Source organism: Sceloporus undulatus, chromosome 2 (assembly GCF_019175285.1).
Source record: "Sceloporus undulatus isolate JIND9_A2432 ecotype Alabama chromosome 2, SceUnd_v1.1, whole genome shotgun sequence".
Classification (NCBI taxonomy): domain Eukaryota; kingdom Metazoa; phylum Chordata; class Lepidosauria; order Squamata; family Phrynosomatidae; genus Sceloporus; species Sceloporus undulatus.
In genome coordinates, this window is record NC_056523.1 from 104716970 (window position 1) to 104731518 (window position 14549).

The window sequence follows — 14549 nt, forward strand, 5'->3', positions numbered from 1 at the left end:
AACTATCTAGACACCACTTAGTTTATTTCATTTATTTATTCATTTATTTATTTAATCTATATCTCTTCTTTCTCCAAGCACACACTCAAGGCAGCAAGGACCTAACTTGTCGCGTACCTCTGGTCACATGCCCTGGAAGACATGCCCTCATTGCAGGGAAGAGCCAGTCTTGCTATTATGAAATTGGTGCTACATTCACTTGGCCAAGAGTCAGTGGGGGAAAGGGGTTCTGGGTCTTCATTGAATCCTATTTAAAGATCCTCTCTTTGATTAGAGTGACCACTTACACATCACCAAAACAAAAGAGGACACTGATTTGCATAAACAGAATATGCTAATTTAAAAATTAGAAAGGATCTTTAAATAACTTTTAAAAATTACAATACATTTCACCTGAGTGGGAAGGAACTGTGACCAGGTGGCCTGTGCTGACTGCCCTCCCAAGTGCTAATTGTGGATGGACAATTTTAATGTCACCTCATACATGGTTCTTTGTCTTTCAACTAGATGTGGAATGGGCAGCCCTTCAAACAGAGGACACCTTCACCAGAGACATCTTTTGGCAGCACTTCAAACTGAACCATGGTGGTAGGGGGTCATGCAACCCTCCAAATATTGTTGGAATGCAAACTTTGGAGATCTAGCTAGCATGGCCAGTGGTGGTGAGGATGGTGAGGAATATTGGCATTTGGTGAGGATACCAGATGGTGATGAATTCCAGCATTTGCAACACAATATCTGGAAAGCTACATTTTCCCCACTCTTGAAACAGAATATCCTCCCTGTAGAAGAGGACACATAGCTACACACCACTTCAGTGGTGTATGTGTGGGATCAGATGGAATTACTCGTGTCCCCATTTTAACATTTTTGTTTTATAAATGCTGCACTGCAGGATCATACCTGTGTGATGGTATGACAGGAGCTTGGGGATGGAGTTGGGGCATGCAGTTGCCATGACCCCACTCCACCCCAGTGCTGGCCCTGTACGGCCCCTAAGTGTCTGGACTGCATTAAAGAAACAGAGTATTGCAGAGCCAAAACAATCCATACTTTAGTTGTTTGGAATTCAAATACTAGTAAGACTCTCAATCATCCTATGTGTAGTCTAAGCATATTCATTGTTCCTTGACCTTCAGCTTCTCTGCAGAAGTGTCTCTGGAGTTATCTTACCTGTCACAAAATTTGACCTGGGGTCATTGTCTGAAACTGTGCAAGGCACTATTGATCTGTGGCATGTCTCCTTGCAGAACACATTTGTATCTGAAAGCAGCTCTTTAACAGAATTATTCACTCAGCATTACCCCCTCTCCCTTATGTTGCTAATATTTCTGTGGTATCTGTTGGAATATGATCCAGAGGGAAAATATCCAGATGTGGGTGAAAGGTGATAAGGTAACTATAGGTCACCTGCAGCCATGGTGACTAAGCATTTGGGCTGTGCTGAGTCACAGGATGTGCTGTCATAGTGATGTCATGAGCTGGAAACTAAAGCAAAGTGCTGCAAAAGTGCTGCAAAAGCACTGAGTCACCCTTCCTGGGGGACTGGGTTTAAGGTGACACACCAGGAAGAGGCTGGACTAAGTGGCCGCATGGCACTGGTGTATATAAGAGTGGAGCTTCATTGTACAGTGTGGGTTGATGGTGTTGTGGTGTTATGCAAGTAGCTTTGTCGGAGAAGACAAACTTGTCCATAGAGCAACTGAAGATTAAAGGGCCTCGTTATGAGACATATGGCTTGAGTCTCCTTTATCGGCTTCTGGAGGTAAAGAGGAATTTCTCTTGCATGCAGACAGCTTCTCATCGCTTCTCAGGTAGCCTTTCTGGTGCCAAGCTTCAGCGTGAACCTATGTACACTGTGCAATCGCACTAACAGTATCAACAGTACTAGAGTGAATGAGCTTTCTTTGAGAACTAGTTGCGTATTAGAAAAAGGAAATTACTCTTTCATAGGATCTTCAGCATGCTAGAACTACTTCATAAAATTGGGAAATTCTGCATCTTGGAATAAAATGCAATTTGATACTGAATTGCTTACAGCAAATGGTCTTCTTTAAGGAATATTTTGTTACCACAAAATTTCACAAGTAAAAGTGCTGAATCTCTTGAAACAATGGGAGCAAAAGTTGAATTGATACAGAATGTGACTGTTTATAACCTACAATGGCCCTTAGCTGTTATTTTTTTTGGGGGGGTGGGGGTGGTGGTTATTTTTTATTTCCAGAAATATTTATCCCACTCTTCCCAAACTGGTTTCATCTAAGGGGCCATTCAGACTACCTTTTATCTCAATTCCCAAACTGGATTAAAAGTGGGAAGTTCCCACTGGCGCTAGTTTTTACACACCTGGATCTGAGTTTTGCACATCAGATCCGGGACAAATCCCCCTCAGCCTGGGTTTTCTGAAAGTGGGGTATTTCCTGTTTCTGTTCAGAAAACCCAGTGCAAGTGAATGTGATTGGGTCAAGTTCAGGGAAGGGATAAAGGTCAGAGGGTGGGCAGTGGGCAGGTGGAACACTTTGTGAGTAGCGTTCTAAAATTTTTTTTTTTGCTGACAGATTATGCAAATGAAACTCTCAGTTTAAACTAGCCTAGGACTTTTTCCCATCAGAAGAGGTTCCGCTCTGGGCTGGGTTTCTGCCTTACTGCCTCATTCTCCCCCTTTGCCCAAGACAAGCACCTTCCTTCCTCCCTTCCCTTCCCTTCCCTTCCCTTCCCTTGAAGAGCCCCAGCAGCTTGCTGAGCAGAGGCTCCATGAGAATCATCTCCCTTTCTCCACACACACACCAAGGGAGGGAAGGAGGGAGGGCTGTGAGGCTCCTTTTACCTGAGCCTGGCTTCCTGCCCTCCTCCTTCGCGCCCTGAGCTTCTGGTGGAAGCTGAAGGAGCCCTGTGAAGGAGAGAGGGAGTACAAGCAGTCAATCTGCCTCCCTTGAGTGTGCGCACACCCAGAGTCCCAAGGGAAGGTAGGAAGAAACCAGGGCGCCTCTGCCCTCTTGCTTCTGCTGCTGCTCTTTCTCCTGGGCAAAGGGGCAGCCAAGGAGGGACCGTGCAGCAGCTGCAGCCGATGGCCTCCCACAACCCCCCTTTGGCATCATCCTGGTCCTCCTCTGCAGCCTCCTCCTCCCCCTCCTCCTTCCCCTGACCCCCCCTCCTCGGTCCCTGGGAATGGAGGACCTCTGTGCACCCTCACAGAAAAGGTGATTTTTTTAAAAAAATGCAAGTTGACAGAAGATGTGAACATTGCCACCAATTTTTTTTTAAAAAGGAGGGGGGAGAGCACCCATGACATTGGCAAGTGGCTGCATGCCACGTCACCAATTATGAGAGTGGAAGTGATTTGATTGACAACGAGGGGGCTCCATCTTAAGGTGCAACTTTAAGAAATGAGAACTTTAATGGGACAAATTGCATCGGGGAGCTTCGATCATGGTAAAGGGTAGTGGGAACTTCTTTCCGGGGAGATTCAGTACCAGCTTAGTGAATCTGGACTGGATCTACCCAGGACAAATGGGGCCCAAATATGTTAGACTACAGCTGCAATCCAACATGCTCTCAGTGCAGGATAAATATTGACAGACAGAAATATACTACAGTACACCTCTGCCATTTCAGATTATAATGAAGCTGCGCTGCAATAAAACAAATGGTGCGCACACCCATGGCGTGCATGCGCTGCTGCACCACTGCACCCGAGCCCCTGTATGCAATGCAGAATGCAAGTCTTGCAAAGACAAGGCACAGATGAACATGCTTTCTGTGCAACTCTGCTTTCACCATGACCAGCAAAACATGTTGGTTGTGTAATGGTAATGTTTTGGCCCTGTATGTGCATGGTGACTTACAGACACATACAGCTCTAATAGGATACCAGCCTGAAGCTCCCATTGCTCACAATGACTAGAGACCTTATCGGACACATTTTTTCCCCATTGAAGGGGCTGCTCAGGGCCGCGCAAGTCTGAGAAAAAACACATTTTACCGCACTCTAAAGTGTCCTCAAAATGGCTGCATTCCAGTGCCCAGTACCAAGTCATTCCCATTCAGGACTGAGATGCATCCTTTGGCTTGAACGGGATACTTCCAACCAAGGCAAAGGATGCACATCAGTCCTGAATGGGGATACTGTAGCTTGGTGCCAGGCACTGGAATGGAGCCATTTTGAGGACAATTTGGAGTGCAGTAAAATGCATTTTTTCTCAGACTCGCACGGCTCCGAGCGACCCCTTCAACGGGGAAAATGTGTCAGATAAGGTTCTATGCTGGCTATAGAAGATGGGAATTCAATTCCAGTGCATCTGGAGGAAACATGGTTGAAGTCTTTACCTGCCTATCTATACCAATAATATTCCCTGTCCTTTTTGGACAGGAGTAGATGATTTGTGAGCTGGTATATTGGTGTGAGTTTTGGACTAGGACACTGGGAGACAAGGGTTGAAAACCACACTTGTCCATGAAAATGTCCTAGGTGATCTTGGACAACTCAAACTCTCTCTTCCACAGAGGAGGGCAAAAGCAACCTCTCTCTAAACAAATTCTGCAAAGAAAACCTTGCGGTTAGTTCACCTTGAAGGCACAGAACAGATGATAGATCTGGAAATGAAAAAAAAAATGAGTAGGGAATGAGCAGAATCAATTAAGGTGGTCTGCTTGGAGGATTGTTGTACCTTTGGTACCTCAGTTCTGATTTGGAGGCATTGAGTCAAGTAAGTGCCTGTACTGAATGTGTGCCCCATCCTAACACTTTTAGGAGTAAACAAAGAAAAGCTTTAACAAAACTAGATCCACCATTTAATCTTCCTCCCTATCATTTCATTTCAACCGATGCTCCAGTTATTTATAATTTTCATGCAAAGGTTTTTGTAATTGCACAGCAAATGCCTTCCAATCCTAAGGAATCTGCTCTGTGTCTTTGCACTTTGTAGCCTCATCATACCCACCACCCCAAGTGTTCTTTTACTAGTTTGTGGGTATATGTATTACAGTATAATGATTGGTTTTTAAGATATGCAAATCAGATTTGACAGATATATTGCATATACATTTTCATAGTCTTAAGCCTTATGGATAAGATCTCACATGACAAATATATCCCAGCCATTTTAACACAATCTTCTCTCTAGGCCTAGTATACTAAAGGAGGCTTGACAATATATGTGTGTGTGTGTGTGTGTGTGTGTGTGTGTGTATGTGTGTGTGTGTGTGTCTACCAATGCTTAGCTCTAAGGCTTTTCTTATTCAGTTTGAAAAATGCATATAGAAAATTGCTTCCTTTGGGCAATTTTTCCAATGTGCAATTTAGCCAATGGATTAAATAATTGCAATGACTTTGAAGGAACTTCTCTCATATCTATTTAAAGTAAAACAGAAAGTGAACTGTAGGAGACTTGCATCCCACTTACATTGTAAAACTAATGGACCTTCAACTGGAAACTCTCCCCCCCCCCAGGCAAAAATGACTCCTACATCCCTTGAAGGCATAGAGGGGGCAAACAAACCATCATTATTTTTTTCAAGGTGTTGCAGGCCTTCAAGTGTGGCCTAGGAAACACATATTTCCAGTTGTTCAGCTTTTTCCAGGCTCCCCCCACCCCTTTTCCAGGCTCTTAATTGAACTACCCTAAAGTACCAGCAAGTCATTTAGAGACCCATTTCACTTTATTTAATGTATATCTGAAATGTTTTAATATTCAGTTGTTTTGTTGTGTATTATGAGTCTTTTCATGAAAAGTTTGTTCTAAGGGGGATTTTATGGTCTATTGACTGTAAATAAAGATGATTGATTGATTTTCCCAAGTGGGAAGTAAATGTTGCCCCATTATTATTCTTTTTTAAATCAATGCTTCAGTGAGAAATGCAAGAGTTTAATGAAGTCATGATTGGACAAGTCGGTCTGCTTTCTCCCCATCCACCCAAAGGTAACGGCAAAGACTCATATGATCTCATTTATGATGTTGCCCTTAACTACTGAAGAAAGCATGTCTGATTTCAGTAACTTCAATAGAAACCACATTCAAAGCAGTCTTTTTCTTAAAGATCATTTCTTCTTTTCAGACAATCTAGTATTATATGAAGAAATTACTAAAAAAGAGGGACAGTATTTTAAAAACTCTGATATATCTTTGTAATTAAAGCCGACAACATTTATGTTTTTCTTCTTCTTTCCCCGCTACAACAAATCAAAAAGGGACTTCACAGAACAGGGAACCAATACAGACTGAGACAAAACCACATCTGAATCCACATTTTGACTGTATGGATTAATCTTAAAAAAAAAAGTTTTGAAGGCCTTCATTAATGGAATGATCAGAGCCAGATTGTGATGAATACAAGGTTTTAGAAGGCTGAATACTGAAGTGGTGTGGGGAGAGAGAGAAAAGATCTTTGTGCATAATGTCAAACAGTTGGATATGAGAGCTGGAAAAAGCAGGCTTTGTTCATTTTGATGTCAAATTGGCTGCATCTCCCAGTCCTTGAAATTATCTAATTGGAGAATATTTTTAGTTACATGTCTGGAGATCTTTAACCCCATTTCTCCCTTTTAGTTTTAAAATGTGGCTTGCCATAGTCTTGGTTTAATTGAAACACTGATACAATGAAACACCATTGTTTGATCCAGATAATGTATTAGAAAAGCACTTTCAGGGTTAAACTTGTTTAGGCCGTAAAAAGGTTGAAGTCACAAAGCACTGTCATTTGCATGTTGCTTCCAGCTATGCTTAAGACATTCATTGGCTCTTCCTAGTTCTCATTTTATTTAGATGAATTAATTATAGGTCCATATATTTGTGAGTTTACTTTTCACTGTCCACTCTCCTTCCTCCATCATCATCGTCATCGTCTTCGTCATTGTCATCATCAATTCTTTTTCCCAATCTGGGACTCAAGGCAGATTACAAAAGTTAAAACAGATACTGTACTGTTAAAAATTCACATTAAAAGTATACAGTAGACTCCTAGTATCTGTCGTAGTTGTGTTCCGGAACCTCTCCTCCCAATGAGTGCCAAGAACCATTGAACCCCAAGTCCCATTGGTTTTAATGGTGGTGTGCTATGCACACAGTTGCAATGGTGTGGCCATGTACACATGCTGTCATTTGGGCGAATGGTGCAGGGCCATCTGCGAATGCTCCAATCCATGGATGACAAGCCTGCAGTTGGGATGGGATGGCTATAATTAAACTTTCAATAAAATTAAAATCAGTTAAAATCAGACTATTAAAAAAAGACTAACAAATATAAACAACACATCACATAAAAGACCCTTTTTGGACTCTTGTTTAGGATAATCTTTCCATCAATAGAGATTACAATCCTATGGTGGACTGATGGACTAAAATTACTGTGGTGTAACAAGGCACCAGATTCCATCTGACCTTGGAGGTTAAGTAGGCTCAGGTTTGATTAGTACTTGGATGGGAGACTGCTAAGGAATACCAGGTGCTATGGGCTATATTTCAAAGGAAGACAATGGCAAATCACGGAGCATTCCTTGCTTAAGAAAAGCTTATGAAGTTCATGGGGCCACCATGAGTCAAGATGTGCCTTGAAGGCGTGCATGTGTGCGCTTGCGCACATGCATACTCTGCAGCCAAGGTTCTAAAGTGTGGAAAAATAGAACACCTGTGACCTAATGCAGGACAGTCTATAGCAAGGGTGAATCCCATGCAGCCATTTCTACATTTTCTGTATATTGCTGCTTGAGTAAATAAAAAATGGGAGGAAGCTGTGACACTCCTCTATCTGAAGGACTGTCACTTCTCTGTTTGAAGATGTCTTCCCGTCTCAGGGGCTATCTGCTCAACAAGTTTGTTTAAAGGTAAAGACCCATATGTCTGGGGGAGCAGAGACATGGAATTTGTCCATAAGTGATTAATAACTGGGTAATACAGTATATTGAGTAAGAACATACAATGTCACTTGGAAACTGTCAACATCATTATAGTGAGATGTACAATACTTCCTAAATTATAGCAATTTACATAAATCCAATTTGAAGTTGAAGGCTTTCATGGCTGGCATCCATAGTTTTTTGTGGGTTTTTCAGGCTTTGTGGCCATGATCTAGAAGAGTTTAATCCTGACATTTCGCCAGCATCTGTGGCTGGCATATTCATTCTCTGACAGCATTCTCTGAAGATGCTGGTGAAACGTCAGGAATAAACTCTTCTAGAACACAGCCACATAGCCCGAAAAACCCACCAAAAACCTATAAATCCAATTGCTAGCCCCAACAAGAGCAGGCCTATTGAATCAATGGAACTTCGATCAGTACTGACTTTCCAAGATATCTACCATTAATTCTTCACTATAGGGCTCTGCAGACCTCCCTGAAGGGGCGGCCTCCACGGCAATTGCACACTGCAGCCCTGATCTGGCCTTTGGCAGGGTGCAAAAATGATGTGTTACATAATTCCACAATTCAAAATTACTGTTTGTGCTAATGACATTGCATCCCTGAAGGTTAAGTGGAAACCAAGGAAAGTGGGAGTACAAATCTAAAATAAGTAATACGGATAGATATTTTAAAACCATGAGAAAGCTTGCTAGAGGCTCAATGGTTTATGCAAGATCTTAAATATTCTTGAAATATTTTAAAGTAGAGCTGAGTAGCCTTCTTTTCTATCTAGGGCTGCACTGGCTTCAGGGAAAGCAGCTGGAAAAAACATGGGTAGGACTGAAGCTGGCAGTGGAAACAGAACTCCTTCCTTCCTCTTTCACCCTTCTCCTCCGTCTCACTCTTTCCCTGTTACCTCTTTCTCCTCAAACAGATCCCTCCCACCTGAAGACCAAACAGATCTCTTTCAGAGGGTTTTTGAAATTAGGCCAAGAAGCACATATAACTCTAAGGCTGTGGGCATCCTACCCTGGTTTTTTTAAAATACATTTGAAACTCATATAGGAATAGATAAACCAAAATGTGAGATCACTAACTGGAAATCACTTCAGTTAGCCGAGTTCCATTTATATTATCAGGTATACTTAACATAAATTTTTCATGATCCTTCTACATTTCACAGTGTAGCACAGGGTCTTTCTCGCGCCCCTCCCCACACACTCTCTCTCATATTGGCACATTTATTCAATCAATACTCTAGCTAAGGCTTTCATGCTCTTAGTCCATGTGTTTGACTCCATTTACTTTTCACTTGGAATCTTTGAGCCAACAGAGGCAAACATGCCCTTTTAACTCTGTTCTTTGAAGCATGGCTTCTCGTTCATCATTTCTTTTTGTCAGAGACTGACAGACAATAGGCATGGCAGTCTCAAGAAATGCTAGGTAAACAATTTTTCAAGAGCAGAGATGGAAATATTTTTCATTTTGCTTATGGCTCCTGTTATACAGGCAAGTAGTGGTTAGAAGATTTCCATTGATGAATCAGGTGCCATGGTAAAGGAAAGAGGGAAAATATCTGCATAGCAAGAACCACCAACATACCCCCCATATCCTGGGGAATTAGCTCTGAGTATCAGAAAGTAAGTCATTCACACTGAAAGATTTTTCTTCATTGGTTTTGCCTAAAGTGGTAGCAAAACAGGCATTAGATGCAGTTGATCTGTGGAGAATATTGCACATTTTAATAACTCAACTTACCTCTCTTGAATGAAAGTCTAATTCGGGCTGTATCCAGGCCCTAATGCATGGCTTTTGTCACCAAATCCACCATTTAAGTACAGATTGGCTGCAGGCCAACTCCTGACTTTGAAAAATGACCATCAAAGCACATTAAGGAATCCGGGCTGCAGTTGGGCTGTACTCGGATGGCGGATTTGTCAACAGAAGCCATGCAAGAGGACCAGGATGTAGCCCGAATTAAACTTCCATTTGGGATAGATAATTCGCATTACTAAGATGTGTGATAATCTCCTGTAAGAGGAAGGAACTCCTTGAAAAGCCTTCCTAATACTGATTTTGACAAATTTGTCTCCTCTCATATTATACAAAACAGTAAATATCTTCATGATTTTGAGCACAAACTGTTGTTACAAGAATCCCCACATGATGAAAGTGATATTCTTTGACTTTCCTTTGTAAAGTGCCATGGACATAGATGGTATCTTGTGAGTACGTAAATAACATAGGCTGTCAGGATAATTGCAATAGTTTTCTTGTGGAGTGATAATGTACTATGCATGCACGGCTATTCTTCATAGCAATTTGTTACAGAAGAAAATAAATATATTTAATGGGACATGATACAGATAAAAGGATATCCGTGTGCTTTTATTTACTACTCTCAGAGATAATCATGAAAAAATGATAAAATATTGTAAAATGATGAAAAAAATCAATTTGATTTTTTATAAATATGCACAGTATTTTAAAGATATGAAGCAGCATCTTATCTGTACCAATCGTGAACAAAGAACACTAAGTTTTAAACAATGGAAATGCACCATCACATGACAGTAAAGTATCAGATGGACCTGAAAGCATTTCCTAAAGATTTACTTTCAATGATGTGTTCATATTTGGGGGGGGGGGGGAGTCTCTCCAACTAATACTGAGAGCCATGGGCTGGTACTGGACATCAACAAATTTACCATAGATGTCTTTCAGGCCTAGATAATTGAAATTAACAAAGTCTCTTGTTATGAAGGAAAAAAAATATAAGCATGTTAATTTATTTCACACTGACTCACTTCAGGCTCACCAAGATGATAGTTAAAAAAAAGTTTAGGAAATAAAAAACTCATGACTACTTTTCCTCTGCCTTCTTTCCCATGGTGTACCATTTTTCTGCTGTTATTAGCTGAATTTAAATCAGTAGCAGGATTTATCTAGAACCATTTCAATCATGTTGCAGGCCTGGCTATGGACTTTATTGCATGGGAAAAGACAGGTGAAACCTACTGGGAGAGTAGCAGCTTTTCCCATGCTGCTCTGCATGCCCTTATAGCACTTCTGTTCTCTTCCCAAGGGGAGACAGTCATCAAAGTGTGTCTTTTGCTAAACAGATTTTTGCATTTACCATTAATGCTTGGGCACCAATAGCACTCTTTTCTTGAGGTGACACATGCCTCAAGCACATTCCATTTGAAATATTGTAACACCCTCAATATGGGACTGCCTTTGAAGAGTATTTGCAAACTTCATCTGTTCCAAAGAGCTGCAGGTAGCCTGTTCACTGTATCTGGATATAGGGAGTAAACTCCCATGTTGCAATAGCTCCACTGCTTGCTAGTCCATTTCTGGGCGCAATTTAAAGTTCTGGAGACACTCAGGTCCAGATTATTTAAAGGACCATATATCTTTATATGAACCTGCCTTTATTCTGACATCTTCTAGGGAAGCCCTTGTCTCTGTCCTATCACCCTCACAGGTGCTTTTTTATGGGATTGTAGGAGAGGGCCCTCTAGGTAGCTGCTCCCAGGCTCTTGAACTCCTTTCCTAGAGAGGTTAGATTGAAACCCTCCTTGCTATCCTTGCATAACCAGTCAGACCTTCTTGTGGGTTTACTATTCAGGGAGAAAGGGCTCTCATGTGTCACATTGTTTGTATTTATATTTTTTTAACTTCTTTTAATTTAATTGATAGTTTAATTATATTTTGGATGGTTGTATGACGAACATTTTAGCTGTATCCTGTTCAGAGAAGCATTCCCAGGCATTGCATAATTGTCACTTGCTATTTGATGTTCTTTTGTTCCCTGTTTTATTGAATCATTTCCTGTATTGCTATGTATTTATATATATTATCCTACTAGAGAGGCAGGCTAGCTCCATCAGGCCTCCCTGGTAGAAGATTAACCATCCATTAAGAAGCCAAGCCCTCCCTCCAGTCCATCTCCCTTGGTCCAGACCTCAGAGGTAGAGAAGAACTGCTGGCCCTCATCCCCTTCTCCGCCACCACTCCCTTTTCCTTTTGTATCATGTCTTTTTAGATTGTAAGCCTGAGGGCAGGGAACTGCCTAATTATAAAGATTGTATGTACAGCGCTGTGTAAATTTACAGCGCTTTATAAATAAAGGTTATTAATAATAATAATAATAATAATAATGATGATGATGATGATGTATTGATTGTAGCTTTTAGAAGACACTTGCAGTCCCACACTGGGAAACGCTGGGATATAAACAACAAATAACAACAGCTGCATAGTTTCAATAGGCTGGTTCCAGTCCTGGATATCTTCCTGCTTTATACAATGCATGCAGTTTACTGAAACAGTTTGTGATGCCAAAGGGAAAATGCCACAAATAAGGAGTTTGCATCTTACGTAACCAAAGAAGGAGGCTTTCATGTAAATCAGCATTAGGTCAAGAAAAAGGAATTTTTAACAAGGAATTGACAGGCTTAATCCCAACATGTCTGGCTCTTGCGTGTCTCATGTATTCATAGACTTTTTAGAACTGCTATGCTGCAATATGTGTGTAGATTAATGAGTTTTTGCTAGAGTGGTAGAAATAATCCTAGTGTTACCCATGCTGCTCCATATATAAATTTTGGTATAAATGATAACCCTTAATGACCCCTAGATGAACTCTAATAGCCTGTCCACCATTGCCAGCAAGGCACAAGGACATGTACACACACCCCTGAGGGGCACCCACATCATCATATCTAGAGAGTCGCATAAAAGGGATTATCATAGGACCAGGAAGAGCAAATATTTGCCTTGCCTGAGGCTCTTGCCCCCTCCCAGGGTCTGTTGTCCGAGCAGCTTAAGACCACTAAGACAATCAGACAGGGACATCCAGGTGAAAAGCAAGTAATTAAACACCTTTGTTCTCACCATCAAGCACCTTTGCCAGAGGCAAGATTTTGCCTATAAATACTCCCAGATTTGCTTGTTCACTGGGCCAGTCTGGATTTCAGGGAGAAGCTCTGTCCCCTTGAACCCTGACCTGGCTCCTGGCTCCTGGCCAGTCATTCCATGGCTGAGCCTCATGCCATCCTCATCATATTCCATTTGGATTCCTGGAGGGAGTCTACATTCTGGTACGTATCACCCCAGTGATGCCTAAAATCCTATTCCATGCTAACCTATGCTTTTCCTGAGCCTTGTATGTGTGTGTGTATGCTAGTGAATCGTATGTGTTTTTCCCCTTATAAATAAATTGGTTATTAATTCTAGAAGTCTGTCTCAGCTCCATTTATTGGGATCCCCTGGTCTACTCCGTATACACATCGGGAGACGATTCTGCAAGGGCCATCGTAGCAGGCTCTCCTTTTGCAATATTTGAGCTAATAACAATAATAATAAAATTCCCCTAAACGGACCCTTGGCTACACTAGGGGGAATGTGAGCAGTGAATTTGCAATGCATTCCATAGTGCTTATCTTGGCTTCCTTGTTGTTTTGCCTCCTGGTTATCCCAGCCTTTGCCCTTGAATGAATTTTAGACCAACACTCGTAATTAAAGATTAATACTATCCTTCTTCACTCTAGAGGTGTGTGTTAGCTTGTGTGTTACCTTTTAAAAAAAAGCCTTGCATGCTCATTGCTCATATGTCATAGCAGTTGTCACAAGGTCATAACAAATAATGTTTGTTGTTAACATATAATAATTTAAAAAAAAAGACTTAAAAATAGGGAGTGGCAAATATTTCTTACCTACTTTTTGGCTCTCTGTGCCTGGATGCGCACACACATTTGTGGGGAAATGACATTTCTGTGTAGACACTGGGGAGGATGGAAAACTTCAGTAGAAATTACAAAGGGGACATGACTGTAATTACCTTATTATGTACAGAAGGTGGCCAAGTGATGTTGCCAAAAACTCATACGAACAAAATAGCACTGCAATGACTCTCAACTAATATATTGAAACAAATAACATTTTGAAATGTGTACATCATAGGTGGGGAAAATATGGCCCTTACAGGGTGACCAGATACCATGACTGCAAAGGAGGACAAGACACAGAAAAATGTAGGCCATTCAAAAAATGTAGGACATTACCAAATAAAAGCTAAAAATACTAGTACAAATATAAATTCATTCATGTGGTTTATTTAGATCTATATTACATATACTGCATTTTATTATGTACAGAACTGTATTTTTCTCATGAACTTATCTTTGTTAAAATACCTTTCTGACTTCCAATATAGAATCATAGAATCATAGAATCATAGAGTTGGAAGAGACCACAAGGGCCATCCAGTCCAACCCCCTGCCATGCAGGAAATCACAATTAAAGCATCCCCGACAGATGGCCATCCAGCCTCCGTTTGAAGACCTCCAAAGAGGGAGACTCCACTACACTTCGAGGAAGTGTGTTCGACTGTCGAACAGCCCTTACTGTCAGGAAGTTCCTCCTAATGTTGAGGTGGAATCTCTTTTCCTGCAGCTTGCATCCATTGCTCCAGGTCCTAGTCTCTGGAGCAGCAGAAAACAAGCTTGCTCCCTCCTCAATATGACATCCCTTCAAATATTTAAACAGGGCTATCATATCACCTCTTAGCCTTCTCTTCTCCAGGCTAAACATCCCCAGCTCCCTAAGTCGTTCCTCATAGGGTATGGTTTCCAAACCTTTCACCATTTTAGTTGCTCTCCTTTGGACACGCTCCAGTTTCTCAATGTCCTTTTTGAACTGTGGTGCCC

The 14549-nt window shown here is 41.3% G+C and overlaps 1 long non-coding RNA gene across 4 annotated transcripts in view; it reads left to right on the plus strand.

Annotated features, from left to right (window-relative positions):
- The first annotated feature begins 280 nt into the window (after window positions 1-280).
- LOC121924459 overlaps window positions 281-14549 on the plus strand; it is a 92679-nt gene continuing 78410 nt past the window's right edge. For 2 of the 4 annotated variants that reach the window (XR_006102604.1, XR_006102605.1), the window contains exon 1: window positions 281-1765. This is a non-coding gene — a long non-coding RNA (uncharacterized LOC121924459). Of the gene's footprint in view, window positions 1766-5848; window positions 5919-14549 lie in introns of all 4 variants that reach the window. The other 2 variants (XR_006102603.1, XR_006102602.1) reach the window with 2 other exon arrangements.